Source organism: Xenopus tropicalis, chromosome 8 (genome assembly GCF_000004195.4).
Source record: "Xenopus tropicalis strain Nigerian chromosome 8, UCB_Xtro_10.0, whole genome shotgun sequence".
Taxonomy (NCBI): Eukaryota; Metazoa; Chordata; class Amphibia; order Anura; family Pipidae; genus Xenopus; species Xenopus tropicalis.
In genome coordinates this window covers 136947803-136964027 of record NC_030684.2, presented here as the reverse complement: position 1 = coordinate 136964027, position 16225 = coordinate 136947803, and the positions used below count along the sequence as shown (strand labels likewise).

At 42.6% G+C, this 16225-nt stretch overlaps 1 long non-coding RNA gene across 1 annotated transcript; it reads left to right on the top strand.

Annotated features, from left to right (window-relative positions):
- Positions 1 to 332: 332 nt before the first annotated feature.
- LOC116406896 lies at positions 333 to 15216 on the top strand. The gene is made up of 3 exons (XR_004219853.1): positions 333 to 491; positions 10492 to 10545; positions 14937 to 15216. It is a non-coding gene; the product is annotated as an uncharacterized LOC116406896 (long non-coding RNA).
- The last annotated feature ends 1009 nt before the right edge of the window (positions 15217 to 16225 follow it).

Sequence of the window (16225 nt, the reverse complement as noted above, 5' to 3'; positions counted from 1 at the left end):
GTAATAATAAAACAGTACCTGTACTTGATCCCAACTAAGGTATAATTAATCCTTATTGGGGGCAGAACAGCCCTATTGGGTTTATTTAATGGTTAAATGATTCCCTTTTCTCTGTAATAATAAAACAGTACCTGTACTCGATCCCAACTAAGATATAATTACCCCTTATTGGGGGCAGAACAGCCCTATTGGGTTTATTTAATGGTTAAATGATTCCCTTTTCTCTGTAATAATAAAACAGTACCTGTACTTGATCCCAACTAAAAAATAATGAATCCTTATTGGAGGCAAAACAAGCCTAGACTTAAGTTATGGATATCCAAATTACGGAAAGATCCCTTATCTGGAAAACCCCAGGTCCCAAACATTCTGGATAACAGGTCCCATACCTGAAAATAAGTCATTTTAAACACTCATTCACGATACCTAACCTAACTCTTGTTTTCTAGATCAAGAACATGAACCAGAGGGAACCCCCAGACTATTCTCAGGTTTTTATTCCATGTTTTCTGTAATAGTTTTTTTTAAAAATATTTCAGCGTCTTTTCCTCATTGTTGTGGTTCCTTACATGGTACGGGTATAAACGGATGTTAGAAGCCCATTTAGTAACAACAGCATAGTTGTTATATATAAACATTCACAGTAAAGAACATTTCAGTCCACTAGAATCTCTATTCCAATCTGCCACTGAAACCATTGCCTGGTCACTAGGGTAAGTGCAGGGCCGGATTTCTCTTCTGGGCGCCCCAAGGCCACCCCTGTTGTTCCCCCCCCCCCCCCCCGTGTGCTCCTTTAAACTCCCATACGGAGCAGTGGGGAGAGGTCCCAACTGCTCCGTATGGGAGCCAAACTTGTGGTGGGGTGGCATGCCGCCCCTAAGCTTCTGCCGCCCTAGGCCCGGGCCTCTGTGGCCTCTCCACAAATCCGGGCCTGCCTGTGTGATGGGCATCAATGGCCAATAGGAGTTGGGGCCACAGCTGGGGTGTACTTAGTCTGTTATTGTTAATTCTTAATAAAGTTTATGGCATACGCTGATATTGCCACAGCTTTAGTCTCTTTAGTGTCTTGGTTTCAAGTTTCTATGTAACAATTTTTCTGGAGTAATCGGGCTCTTCTATGTATTTTTCTAAAGGCAATTACCAAAAATTGCTATGGTGATACGATACATGTTACCATTCATTTTTTTGGCTGATGATCAAGGTGCAGTTTGTACCCATTGGGTTAAGCACACAGTATATTGTTGAATCACTGCAATGAAGAGAAATGCTGGAACACAGGGCACACTGCAAAATAAAAGCCATAATGTTTGGGGGGCACACCCCCCATAAGGCTTGTATGTATAGCTTTAATAAACAGCAGCTTGTCCCCATTTTGCAGTTATCCTGTGTTCTGCATTTCTCTTTACTGCAATGATTCCATGGGGATGCTGTCTCCCTTTATTGCTGAGCACCAGCGCTACTATCCTGAATTAGGAGCCAGGGTGTGCATTGGTGATTGCCACGTGCCATTTCGGTGAAACATTTGTGGTAGTATGTTTTGATCCAAGTGTCTAGAAAACCTCTGCCCCAAATATAAATAGCCAGTAATGAAGTGAAGTCAAGTGAACCATAGACACATAGTGCCCCAGTCTTTTATTAGGTGAACAGCAGCATCAGGCAAAATGTCCCTTTTCACCTGGCATCAACATTAATGATATTTAATGGGAACAGCCATGTCTGAAGCACATACAGAACATATTCCAGTGAGTGCATTTTAGTGAAGGTCTGTAAATCACCCCAGCAGCTAAAGCTCTTTACATTGAATAAGATTACAAGGAAAGATAAGTGGAAGGGAACATTTTGATCGCTGCTGTTTGCCACCAGATGGCTGGGGCAGCCCATACTGGCACAAAGAAGAATTATAGGAGAGGAGGAGCCACTGGCTTACACATACCTGTCAGCTCTCCTGGATTTCCCTGGTTTAGAACCCCCTCCCCTGTACTCCCCTCACTCATGTGCAGTGACCATTCAGTGCCACAAGATGGGCCTTGAGCGTATGCGCAGTGATGTAGGCCACGCCTACCTTCTTAGCAGGATGCTGACCCCCCCTGTGAGGCCACTCATTCAAGTGGATATCTCTGGTTACAGCCTAAATATAAAGTGAAAGAAAATGGTTGCCAATGCACAATGTCCGTCTTGGTAAAAATATATAAATTCTTGTTACAAAAAATGAGGTGTTAGTACCATACTTTGGCCAAAGTATATAAGCTTGTGGGCCTTATCGAGGCCTCTTATTACATGTAAGTCCTACACTTATTGCTGTATGAAATCTCTGGGGCAGTTAAAATCATTATCCCCCCAGCAACAAGCTCTAGTGTGGAAAGCCCAGGTAACGGAGGTGCTCCTACGAGCAATTCCTCTACGCTAAAGGCAGAGTGGCACAATTGGCAGCACTCGGTCTGACATCAAGAGGAAGAAAATTATCGGTGCGCAGTTTCAGCCTATTGAAGCCTCTGTTTATGAGTTATCTGTTAGGAATGGCCTCTTCCAAGGGAACATTCAGCTTCTAAGCACCGTATCTGTATAAATATATTTTTTTAAAAGATGGGCTTCTGGTACCATACTTTGGCCAAAATATGTAAGCTCACGTGCCACGTCAAGGCCCCTCATTATACGTGAGACCTACACTGCCTACCGGTGTAATAAATGTATGGTGTATGGTGTTGTACTCCAATGGGGCATTTATATATCATTGGTCTCCGTACAACAACGTGACTAATAAGATTATATTGCACTTACAGTGCCCTATTGTCAGTAGTAATAGAGTTTGTGACTGGAAAACCCTCTCTGTGAGAAGCAGCAGATGAGGAGAATAACAAGAGCTGTGTTAGATATAGGCATTATGGTTGAATGTGATGGACGTGTGTCTTTTTTCAACCCAACTTACTATGCTACTATGTTACTATGTGTAATGGCTGATGAGGGAAAAGGGGAGGGGCTGGGGAGCTCTCTTCCCAGGAAGCAGGAAGTAGGGGATTTGCTGGTGCAGTGAGTTTTGAATCTCCTGAGGAGACGACACTGAGCTGAGTAGCTGTGGGTTTATGAAGTCATTTCCCCCATTAGTGTGTGAGGGGCTGACAAGGAGCAGGTTTTATAATAATGCAGATGCCCAGTGAATCTATTAGGGATTCTGAGGAATGAACTTCCATTTTGATTTATATGTTATGTGTTGCTGAAACGTATTTTTTTGGAGAAACGCTGCCATTAGAGTGAGTTTCCACATATGGTGGGGGGAGGTGGGCTCATTCTTAAAGAGACAGTGTTCCTAAGGTAACAGACACCTGTATAAGAGTTACCTGTGTAGCAAACTAATGGCAATCGCCAGAGAGCAGGAGGAAGCCATGGCTATGCAACAGCAAAGCTAGTAGGAAACCAATAGACTCCTAATGATTGAACTAAAAGTGCAGACAGTAACACTGCTTTGGGTCAATGCCATCAGACCGTGGCTAAAAACTACAGGGTGGTTCAGCCCTAGTCCTGGCACCGATAACTGCTCACAAAGCGCTACACAAGATGGCCCCCTCAGATAACACTGAGGTAGAAATGTAACCAATAGGGTAGTCTGCAAAGGTGATTACACCACTAACTGCTGAGCCCCAAAAGGCCTACTATTGTCTTACTGAACAGGATGCCAAGGACTGTGTCAGACTAAAAGCAATCCCCTATCATGGCCGGAGTTAATATGACTACACAGACCCATGGTGGGCATAAATTGGGCTTTTAATACTGACTTTCCAGCGACATCAAAGATGTATGATCTAATTCATGTTGTAAATGATGGAAAAATGACATGGCTACAGTCTGAGAAATCAGCTCCTGGGCAGATCATTGAGAGAGTGGCACTAGCCAACTACATCAGGTCTCTTCCTACAAAGATCCAGCACTGGGTTGGGCAAGGATACCCCAAAGGTAAAGAACAGTTGGTCAGCTTAGTGGAACCAAGGTACAGAGGATTTACTTCAGGATGCACCTCTACAGGAATAGTAAGATGTCTGGTACAGCCAGGAAAGACTGTTTCTGTTAATAAAGGGGCACGTAAACAAACCAAGGCCTCCATCCTGGGACTAGGATCAGTTACAGGGTTGGTGGTGTCGTGAACTCACACATATAGCGGCAACTTGTACCCCTTCAACTGAACCAGTGGAATGTGCTGCAGCCAGGCACATTCATTATTTGCTTGGCCTTTGTGTTCTGCAGAGACTGTTTCTAAAACTAAATGTATAAATAAATATATAAGGTTGCAGTGTTAATGCTTTGCTAGACTCTGGTAGTGTGGCCAGTCTAGTACATGCCAACCATTTGGATCACAGTAATCAAAAAGGGCAATGCATGGGTTAATGCGCATACATGAGAATGCTAAGAAATATCCCACTGCTATGGCTCCAACTGAACCCCCTGCAGTACTATGTATCTTTCATGAGGTGGGGGCGGTGAAACCCAAATGCATAAAGTAATACTGGTTTTAGGCTTTCCCTTATTTTGGAGGTTATGGGGCTGAAAACCCAGTACAAAAAGGAAAGTATAATTAAGGCCTGGCCTTTTGATTACAGCCCTAGCCAGAATCATGGGAACAGGAGGCTACTTTGCACCAAAGTGTAACAGCAGGGTGTATAACTGGTTGGATTAAGCCTGTACCTTTAACCCTGGGGTTAGTACTGGTGTCAGTGCCACTGTAGAAAAAAGTGGGGAAACTAAGATTTACCACCCAGGATAAAGAAAGTCTTGGCAAATTTACCATGTAAATGGAGAGAGAATTTGCTCTCAGTGCCGTTAATGTGATGGAACTGTGGCCTGTCAGTCAGGATACACATTAGAACCTCAGATTTGTCTCTCCTTATCCTACAACACAGGGTTTTGGATGCTGTGAGAGACTCTCATCATTGGCTCAGTACCTGACTTTATAGCTTTATACAGTTCACGTCTTTTCATATGTACTGCTCTATGTACTGTTCTGTGGTCACATCAGCTGTAGGTTTGGGAGTTAATAACCTGCACGGAGCTTTGTCAGTGACTAAATAAGCTACTGCCCTGCACTACTGGATACTCTGTATTGCCTGGGGGACTAAGTTATTATCCATTGGCTGAGGCAGGTTAATGTTGGGCGTCCCATGCAGAGAGACATTCACCTTACTGTATATCCCATGAATATTATTGCTGCAGATACAGCATTCCTACTCATTCTTATCAGGGGAACACCAAGCTGCTGGGAGTTGCTTTTGCTGGATTGGCCTGAAGGCAATACATTCATTGTGGAAGTGAATTGCTCTTTAAATGAATCCTAAGGAATCTGTAAGCAACGTTGGTTTAATTTCCCCTCACACTTGCTATGAATGCCTGGACTGGATGTTAAAAAGTGGCGCCATTACATACTGTGTGAGTTGCTGGACTGTGACCCTGTCACTCTGTGCCACTGAGCCCTGGGAAATAAGCTCCTATTATGTCTTGTAATGGGACAAATCCGTTTCTTTAGTTATTTTCTTCAATTACAATTGCTCATTCAATAAAACCTATAACTTTACATAGCCCTGGTTTACTGGAACTGACAATTTAAGAAGGGCACGTGGGGAGCACCCTCTCTGGCTCACTGATACAAAACTACCCCAAGGGTACCCCTGCTTCAGAAAAACCCACCCTATGGTCCAACTAACTCTGCCTTCCCCTCATTTGATGACTGCAGGGAAAACATTGATACCTTCCTCCACAGTTCTGATAATATGCAGGCATTATTTCTCCTACTGTAAAGTGCCCCCCAGGATTGTGGGGGTGTCTCTGGACTGTCTCCCCACTGATGCTGAGCAAGACTGTTTCATATTAAATAGACCGTCCGTTTAAGGACTTTACAAGAATGCCAAATTCATTTACTGTATTGAGTTGGAACAAACACTTGCACAGTGATGGAGAGGGTTGGTTATACAGGGATACTGGGGATATTAGGGCTACACTTTGCTTTCTTTGGGGTTTAAAGCTGTTTTAAATGTATAGAAAAGGGGCACTATTTTGGTGCCAAGTTGATGCTTAATTGTCTTTACTGTCTTAATCTCATCTATTCTAAGTCATTTAAGTGACCCCTAGCAGAGCCTACCATGCACTAAGATGGCTAGGGCTGCACTCACTGGATTCAGTGTGCATTTGTCTTTTGCCAACGGGTGTGGGTAACCCTATAAACACTACTTTTAATTGACCTTGCCCTTTGTACACACTACGGGTTTGTTACTTAGTGATGTCCTCTAATTGGCTACTCTGGGGTCAACTCTAACTACTGGTGTGGTGCATAGAATGATTGCCAGTGGTGTAAGTATAGAGGAAGCAGTTGCAGGAGAGGTGCAGGGGACAGGGGGTCTGGACTGTGGGGTCTGTTTTTCTATGGTTTTTAGAAATCCTGCTTCCCCAGTTGCTGTCTTACCTACTCTGTAGGGGGGGGGCACTGTTTTTATACCACTGATTATTGCCAGTGGGTGGATGTGAAATATTTTGTATAGGAATCTGATTTTCCTTCTGTGGGTGTGCACATTGTAGCAATATTATTTCCCACAGCTGTACTCTGCACTTGGATATAACATTTAACCTTAAAAAGGAATTTTGCCGATGTACCTTAATTTGTAGATCCACCAAAAACATGGAATAGCATCACTCAATAACACAACCTCCCCACATTGTATCCCTTTGTAGAAATAAACAAGGCTCACAGATCTATACTACATTAGTAGCAAGCCATCAATGTTATAATGCCCTGGCCACATGTACCTTGTATCAGTACATGGGTCTTTATATTTATATCCCATGTTGGGTCTCCATTCACTAGCCGAGCATTCCTTAATAATCAGTTGCCTATTAGCCAGTGTTTGGAATAGTCTGAACTACTAATAGTGTTGCCTCCCTTATAAGCTCTTTAATATTGATGTTATTGTTCTGCTCAAGGCTTTGAATGACATTGGTATCTGATATACTGTGTTAACAGGTATTGAAAGGTGCTTCTTGATTGTTGTGTTGCGCTTTCTGCATATCCATGTCCCCTATAGACATTTTGTGCTCTGACCCCCACATTTCCTGGCCAAAAAGGGCATCTGATTTCATCTCTTTACTATTCTCTTTGCTTAGGGTGCAGCTTTCAGTATTGCTACAGGCCATGCTATACATTTCCCTGGGGTACTCCATCACCCTACAGTGTCCTGGCAGTCCAACTACCACATTACTGCTTTGGGATTCCACATTCACAAAATAAAGGATCCCTATAGCGTGCTATTTGGTATCCCACCCATATTTATCTACTCCTTCTTTCTACAGTATACCGGCAGCCCAACTATCACATTGCTGCCTTAAGGATTATTTCTTTCCCGGCAGTCCAACCAGCGCGTTGCTGCCTCGGGGACTATTTTTTCCCGGCAGTCCAACTAGCGCGTTGCTGCCACGGGGACTATTTTTTCCCGGCAGTCCAACTAGCACGTTGCTGCCCCGGGGACTATTTTTTCCCGGCAGGCCAATTATCGCGTTGCTGCCCCGGACTATTTTTTCCCGGCAGGCCAACTAGCACGTTGCTGCCTCGGGGACTATTTTTTCCCGGCAGGCCAACTAGCACGTTGCTGCCCCGGGGACTATTTTTTCCCGGCAGTCCAACTATCGCGTTGCTGCCCCGGACTATTTTTTCCCGGCAGGCCAACTAGCACGTTGCTGCCTCGGGGACTATTTTTTCCCGGCAGTCCAACTAGCACGTTGCTGCCCCGGACTATTTTTTCCCGGCAGGCCAACTAGCACGTTGCTGCCTCGGGGACTATTTTTTCCCGGCAGGCCAACTAGCACGTTGCTGCCTCGGGGACTATTTTTTCCCGGCAGTCCAACTAGCACGTTGCTGCCCCGGACTATTTTTTCCCGGCAGGCCAACTAGCACGTTGCTGCCTCGGGGACTATTTTTTCCCGGCAGGCCAACTAGCGCGTTGCTGCCTCGGGGACTATTTTTTCCCGGCAGGCCAACTAGCACGTTGCTGCCTCGGGGACTATTTTTTCCCGGCAGGCCAACTAGTGCGTTGCTGCCTCGGGGACTATTTTTTCCCGGCAGGCCAACTAGCACGTTGCTGCCTTGGGGACTATTTTTTGCCGCCAGTCCAACTAGCGTATTGCTGCCTCAGGGACACTGTTTTCCTAATAAAATAAATTCCCTTTGCATAATAATACCTAGTACTGTATAGCACAGTAAGCTACAATTCTGAAAGCTTTGCACCAAGTGACTCTGAAGGCACCAGGAGGGCATCAGCCACCTTCCTCTGCCTGGGGCTGTAGATAGATCCATAATGGAGTCAAGTGACACCTCTGAGATTACAGACCAGCTAGTCATTATATATATTAAAATAAGTCAAGAAAGAAAGTGGGGCAGATGCACAGCCCTGATTCCCAGGGTTATTTGCAGAATGCATTAATAATTAAGTCTGATTGAGTTGTGAGTTGTATTTCCTAGATGTTCAAACACATGTAATAATGATGTACGTCTGATAAAGGGACTTGATGTTTGGAGGAGGCCTTATGGCACATGTGTCAAACACAAGGCCCGTGGTTGCTTTATGTGGCCCCTGGTGACTGCGCCTGACCGTACAGTATCTTAATCAAAAATCTGGCTGGCGACTTAGCCTGTGTTTTAGATTTCGGCCCCCTTATATGATTGAGTTTGCTGAATTGCACATGGCTTGGTGGATCTGACAAACTATGGTACATATACAAACTACTTTCAGGTCAGAGTATTACATCCATGTACAGGGGATCCTGAGTATCAACAGCTTTATGTTAAATACAGAGGCTAAATATATATCGCAAAATGGTAGTGCTGAATGTAGACTAAGCTGCTCTTTACAATTTGGAAGATATTTTATGATATGGGAGACTGATAAAATAAGTTTACAGGGATTTTCAGAGACTTTCAGCTCTACTAAGAGGTAGAGATTCCATTGAGAGGCTTTAATGGAACATATTGCCACTTCAATGTGGGACAATGGATGATAGATATACTGACTATAGTAGAACCATAGCTATTAGGGATATTGTATAATTCTTTTAGAAGCTTACTGACTTCACATACTGTGTTCTATAACAATAAACCAGTAAGGGACCTGTTATTTAATTTGGATCTCCATATCTTAAGTCTACAAACAATAATTTAAATGTCAACTAAACAGGATTGTTCTGCCCCAATAAGGGGTAATTATATCTTAGTTGGAATCAAGTACAGGTACTGTTTTATTATTACAGAGAAAAGGGAATCATTTAACCATTAAATAAACCCAATAGGGCTGTTCTGCCCCAATAAGGGGTAATTATATCTTAGTTGGAATCAAGTACAAGGTATTGGTTTATCATTACAGAAAAAATAGGGTGTATGGGGGGGTGGCTTTTCTGTAATTCAGAGCTTTCTGGATAGTGGGTTTATGAATAATTGATCCTATACCTTATTATATTTTTACAAGGTGTACTACTGGAATATGCCACTGGAAAGCAGTGCTCTGTTGGAGGGTAGTGTTTCATAAAGTCCTATGCACATAGCAACATGGTGGAGTTGGTGGAGTAACAAGTTGTTTCTAAATTTCATATGTGCCACTTTGCCTGTTACTTCATTATAAAAGCCAATCTTTCCTCTCTGCGGCAAATTAGAGAGGCTTCAGATGGGGTTTTTTGCCTTCCTCTGGATCAACTAGTAGTTAGGCAGGTTATATATAGGCATTATGGTTGAACGTGATGGACGTATGTCTTTTTTCAACCCAACTTACTATGTAACTATGTAACCTTGTATACCAATGCTGGCACTAGCTATAATAGTTATATGGATTATCTTAGAAGTGAAGGCAATTATGTGGAAGAGTGCATTTACCTTGCACCAACAGGTAACCCACTCACCCCTACTCTATACTGGGAATTGATGGTGTTTCCTATTAATGAGTAACTCAAAGTAATTCTAGGCTTTAAGTTTAAGTTAATTAGGTAAATTGTGCATACTGCCTGTCACTCACTGGAAACTCCCATTTTAGCCACTAGTAAATGAGCACACTAAAGTACCAAAAGTGTTATAGAAACAAAAAAGTGCTGACCCAGGGGGGACCTAGGAGATTGTACCATTTCTTCTTGGGCATCTGTTTGTTTTACAGTTTGGGCCCTGGGAAGTGTCATATATGGGAAGAAACTTTAATGTATAGACCAGTATTATACTCTTACTGTAATAACTGTTTGAATTCTGTATTATAAATGACTGTACTATAATAGAACAATTAACTGCAATACATGAGTTGGTTCTCACTGGAAGGTAAGTGGGGTCCCTGTGTTTGTGGTAGAGGTTGGGGTGACTACATAGGCTGATTTAGACATGCATGAGAGGAGGTTCTGGTTATTGAGATAGGGGTGCGAGACAAGAGATTAATTGTTTCTAATGAGTGTGACAATGAAATGCCTTAACAAAGATATATCTTTGTTTATTAGGTTGGACCCTGGTCTGAATAAAGTCAAGCGGAGGAGGTACTTCAGCCTTGGCAGGTAAGTAGACAAGCTGGTGCTAGTGGTGGGGTAATTGGTTGGGATTTGTGTGAGCATTCTGCTGCCTGATTACATGAGCATCCAAGTGATATACTTTGTACAATTTCTATTTTTCCACTTATCTTTATGTTGGAATATAATTGGGATCTCATTTAGAGTTGTAGGAACAAAAAGTTGTGGGTTTTACACCCTAAAGGCGTAAGAATAAGCTGCATCCTCCATACCAGGTAAGTATTCTATGTTAATATGAAGTGGTAATAGTGGAGAAGGGTATGTAGCTAGCTTTAGTTTATGATTTAGGGAGAGCCAAAGAGAAATGGTAGAATTTAGTAGGATGTAAGGATTTGGGTCTTCTTAGCACAGATTAGGGAATGGAATGTTTAATTCACCCACAAATTTCTAAGTGTTCTTCAGCTTACAGGGGAGTCTAGTTTAGTATATTCTAAACCCTTGATAGGATGCAGGCTTGGTATCATTTTTCAAAGTTTGGATAACTTAGTTCACCTGCTAAATTATACTTATATAAGGGTTAGAGTGATTTTAATATGTGTGAATGTGCTGCCCAAACTATGTTTTTGGTAATAGGTTGTGCCCTGGTGTGGGAAAAGTCCAACAGCAGCGGTGCTTCAGCCTTAGTACGTGAGTTTGTGGTAAAGGTTTTGGGTGGAATGATCATTTTTTTAACATGTGTGAGAATATATACCCTCAGGGTGTTTGTAGATTGGACCCTGGCTTTGGAGTTCCCAGCAGAGGAGAGTTTTCTTGCTGGGTGAGTGAAGGTTCTGGTTCTTGAGATAGGGGTGCGAGACAAGAGATGAATTTTTTCTAATGAGTGTTACAATGAAATGCCTAAAGAAAGATATATCTTTGTTTATTAGCTTGGACCCTGGTCTGAATAAAGTCTAGCCATGGAGGTACTTCAGTCTTGGCAGGTAAGTAGAAAAGCTGGTGCCAGTGGTGGGGTAATTGGTTGGGATTTGTGTGAGCATTCTTCTGCCTGAGCATCCCTGGTGAAGGGATAGATTGGTTTCAATGTGCATAAGGTGTGTGTGCTACTTCACCTGGGCATCTCTTTTAATTTTTAGGATGGGGAGCTGCTTTTGAAAACCCTCTGTGGAGGCACTTCAGCCTTGGCCGGTGAGTGGGAATTACCAATCTCGGTGTTGTAGGATGGGCTTTGCTTTGGGAGATATTTAGTCCCCGAAGCATTTTATTCTTCATGGTTAAGTAGGCATGCCGGTGCTGGAGGTAGGATGTGGAGATATTGGTTTTGGTGTTAAGACTGAGTCTCTGTCTTTTTTAGGCTAGGCCCTGATAAGGTAAACTGACCTTTGTAGGTGAATGTGGATGTGTGAGAAAAACCCTCTCTGTTGGTGAGAGACCTAAACAGCTGTGACAAATAAACATGTTTTGCTTCTTCAACTCCCTGCACCCCAACTATTTATTGTGTGAACGAAAACTTGTACTGTGGAGCTTCACGTCTTCTACCAATTGCACCCCACCTGCCTCGGGGACTATTTTTTCCCGGCAGGCCAACTAGCACGTTGCTGCCTCGGGGACTATTTTTTCCCGGCAGGCCAACTAGCACGTTGCTGCCTCAGGGACTATTTTTTCCCGGCAGTCCAACTAGCACGTTGCTTCCTTCGGGGACTATTTTTTCCCGGCAGGCCAACTAGCACGTTGCTGCCTCGGGGACTATTTTTTCCCGGCAGGCCAACTAGCACGTTGCTGCCCCGGGGACTATTTTTTCCCGGCAGGCCAACTATCGCGTTGCTGCCCCGGACTATTTTTTCCCGGCAGGCCAACTAGCACGTTGCTGCCTCGGGGACTATTTTTTCCCGGCAGGCCAACTAGCACGTTGCTGCCTCGGGGACTATTTTTCCCGGCAGTCCAACTAGCACGTTGCTGCCTTGGGGACTATTTTTTGCCGCCAGTCCAACTAGCGTATTGCTGCCTCAGGGACACTGTTTTCCTAATAAAATAAATTCCCTTTGCATAATAATACCTAGTACTGTATAGCACAGTAAGCTACAATTCTGAAAGCTTTGCACCAAGTGACTCTGAAGGCACCAGGAGGGCATCAGCCACCTTCCTCTGCCTGGGGCTGTAGATAGATCCATAATGGAGTCAAGTCACACCTCTGAGATTACAGACCAGCTAGTCATTATATATATTAAAATAAGTCAAGAAAGAAAGTGGGGCAGATGCACAGCCCTGATTCCCAGGGTTATTTGCAGAATGCATTAATAATTAAGTCTGATTGAGTTGTGAGTTGTATTTCCTAGATGTTCAAACACATGTAATAATGATGTACGTCTGATAAAGGGACTTGATGTTTGGAGGAGGCCTTATGGCACATGTGTCAAACACAAGGCCCGTGGTTGCTTTATGTGGCCCCTGGTGACTGCGCCTGACCGTACAGTATCTTAATCAAAAATCTGGCTGGCGACTTAGCCTGTGTTTTAGATTTCGGCCCCCTTATATGATTGAGTTTGCTGAATTGCACATGGCTTGGTGGATCTGACAAACTATGGTACATATACAAACTACTTTCAGGTCAGAGTATTACATCCATGTACAGGGGATCCTGAGTATCAACAGCTTTATGTTAAATACAGAGGCTAAATATATATCACAAAATGGTAGTGCTGAATGTAGACTAAGCTGCTCTTTACAATTTGGAAGATATTTTATGATATGGGAGACTGATAAAATAAGTTTACAGGGATTTTCAGAGACTTTCAGCTCTACTAAGAGGTAGAGATTCCATTGAGAGGCTTTAATGGAACATATTGCCACTTCAATGTGGGACAATGGATGATAGATATACTGACTATAGTAGAACCATAGCTATTAGGGATATTTTATAATTCTTTTAGAAGCTTACTGACTTCACATACTGTGTTCTATAACAATAAACCAGTAAGGGACCTGTTATTTAATTTGGATCTCCATATCTTAAGTCTACAAACAATAATTTAAACGTCAACTAAACAGGATTGTTCTGCCTCCAATAAGGAGTAATTATATCTTAGTTGGAATCAAGTACAAGGTATTGGTTTATCATTACAGAAAAAATAGGGTGTATGGGGGGTGGCTTTTCTGTAATTCAGAGCTTTCTGGATAGTGGGTTTATGAATAATGGATCCTATACCTTATTATATTTTTACAAGGTGTACTACTGGAATATGCCACTGGAAAGCAGTGCTCTGTTGGAGGGTAGTGTTTCATAAAGTCCTATGCACATAGCAACATGGTGGAGTTGGTGGAGTAACAAGTTGTTTCTAAATTTCATATGTGCCACTTTGCCTGTTACTTCATTATAAAAGCCAATCTTTCCTCTCTGCGGCAAATTAGAGAGGCTTCAGATGGGGTTTTTTGCCTTCCTCTGGATCAACTAGTAGTTAGGCAGGTTATATATAGGCATTATGGTTGAACGTGATGGACGTATGTCTTTTTTCAACCCAACTTACTATGTAACTATGTAACCTTGTATACCAATGCTGGCACTAGCTATAATAGTTATATGGATTATCTTAGAAGTGAAGGCAATTATATGGAAGAGTACATTTATCTTGCACCAACAGGTAACCCACTCACCCCTACTCTATACTGGGAATTGATGGTGGATCAACATTAATGAGTAACTCAAAGTAATTCTAGGCTTTAAGTTTAAGTTAATTAGGTAAATTGTGCATACTGCCTGTCACTCACTGGAAACTCCCATTTTAGCCACTAGTAAATGAGCACACTAAAGTACCAAAAGTGTTATAGAAACAAAAAAGTGCTGACCCAGGGGGGACCTAGGAGATTGTACCATTTCTTCTTGGGCATCTGTTTGTTTTACAGTTTGGGCCCTGGAAAGTGTCATATATGGGAAGAAACTTTAATGTATAGACCAGTATTATACTCTTACTGTAATAACTGTTTGAATTCTGTATTATAAATGACTGTACTATAATAGAACAATTAACTGCAATACATGAGCTGGTTCTCACTGGAAGGTAAGTGGGGTTCCTGTGTTTGTGGTAGAGGTTGGGGTGACTACATAGCCTGATTTAGACATGCATGAGAGCAGGTTCTGGTTCTTGAGATAGGGGTGCGAGACAAGAGATGAATTGTTTCTAATGAGTGTGACAATGAAATGCCTTAACAAAGATATATCTTTGTTTATTGGGTTGGACCCTGGTCTGAATAAAGTCTAGCCATGGAGGTACTTCAGTCTTGGCAGGTAAGTAGACAAGCTGGTGCTAGTGGTGGGGTAATTGGTTGGGATTTGTGTGAGCATTCTGCTGCCTGATTATCTGAGCATCCAAGTGATGTACTTTGTACAATTTCTATTTTTCCACTTATCTTTATGTTGGAATATAATTAATTGGGATCTCATTTAGAGTTGTAGGAACAAAAAGTTGTGGGTTTTACATCCTAAAGGCGTAAGAATAAGCTGCATCCTCCATACTAGGTAAGTATTCTATGTTAATATGAAGTGGTAATAGTGGAGAAGGGTATGTAGCTAGCTTTAGTTTATGATTTAGGGAGAGCCAAAGAGAAATGGTAGAATTTAGTAGGATGTAAGGATTTGGGTCTTCTTAGCACCGATTAGGGAATGGAATGTTTAATTCACCCACAAATTTCTAAGTGTTCTTCAGCTTACAGGGGAGTCTAGTTAAGTATATTCTAAACCCTTGATAGGATACAGGCTTGGTATCATTTTTCAAAGTTTGGATAACTTAGTTAACCTGCTAAATTATACTTTTATCAGGGTTAGAGTGATTTCAATATGTGTGAATGTGCTGCCCAAACTATGTTTTTGTTAATAGGTTGTGCCCTGGTGTGGGAAAATTCCAACAGCAGCGGTGCTTCAGCCTTAGTACGTGAGTTTGTGGTAAAGGTTTTGGGTGGAATGATCATTTTTTTAACATGTGTGAGAATATATACCCTCAGGGGGTTTGTAGATTGGACCCTGGCTTTGGAGTTCCCAGCAGAGGAGAGTTTTCGCTCTTGCTGGGTGAGTGAAGGTCCTGGTTCTAGAGATAGGGGTGCGAGACAAGAGATGAATTGTTTCTAATGAGTGTGACAATGAAATGCTTTAACAAAGATATATCTTTGTTTATTAGGTTGGACCCTGGTCTGAATAAAGCCTAGCCATGGAGGTACCTCAGTCTTGGCAGGTAAGTAGACAAGATGGTGCTAGTGGTGGGGTAATTGGTTAGGATTTATTTGAGCATTCTTCTGCCTGAGCATCCCTGGTGAGAAAAGTCAGCAGTAGGTGGCTTTGGAAGGTGAGTACTTATCCTTTTAGTGAAGGTGAAGGGATAGATTGGTTTCAATGTGCATAAGGTGTGTGCTACTTCACCCAGGCATCTCTTTTAATCAGATGGGGAGCTGCTTTTGAAAACCCTCTGTGGAGACACTTCAGCCTTGGCCGGTGAGTGGGAATTACCAATCTCGGTGTTGTAGGATGGGCTTTGCTTTGGTAGATATTTATTCCCAGAAGCATTTTATTCTTCATGGGTAAGTAGGCATGCCGGTGCTGGAGGTAGGATGTGGAGATATTGGTTTTGGTGTTAAGATTGAGTCTCTTTTTTTAGGCTAGGCCCTGATAAGGTCAACTGACCTTTCTAGGTGAATGTGGATGTGTGAGAAAAACCCTCTCTGAAAGGGACTAGAGAATGTGTAA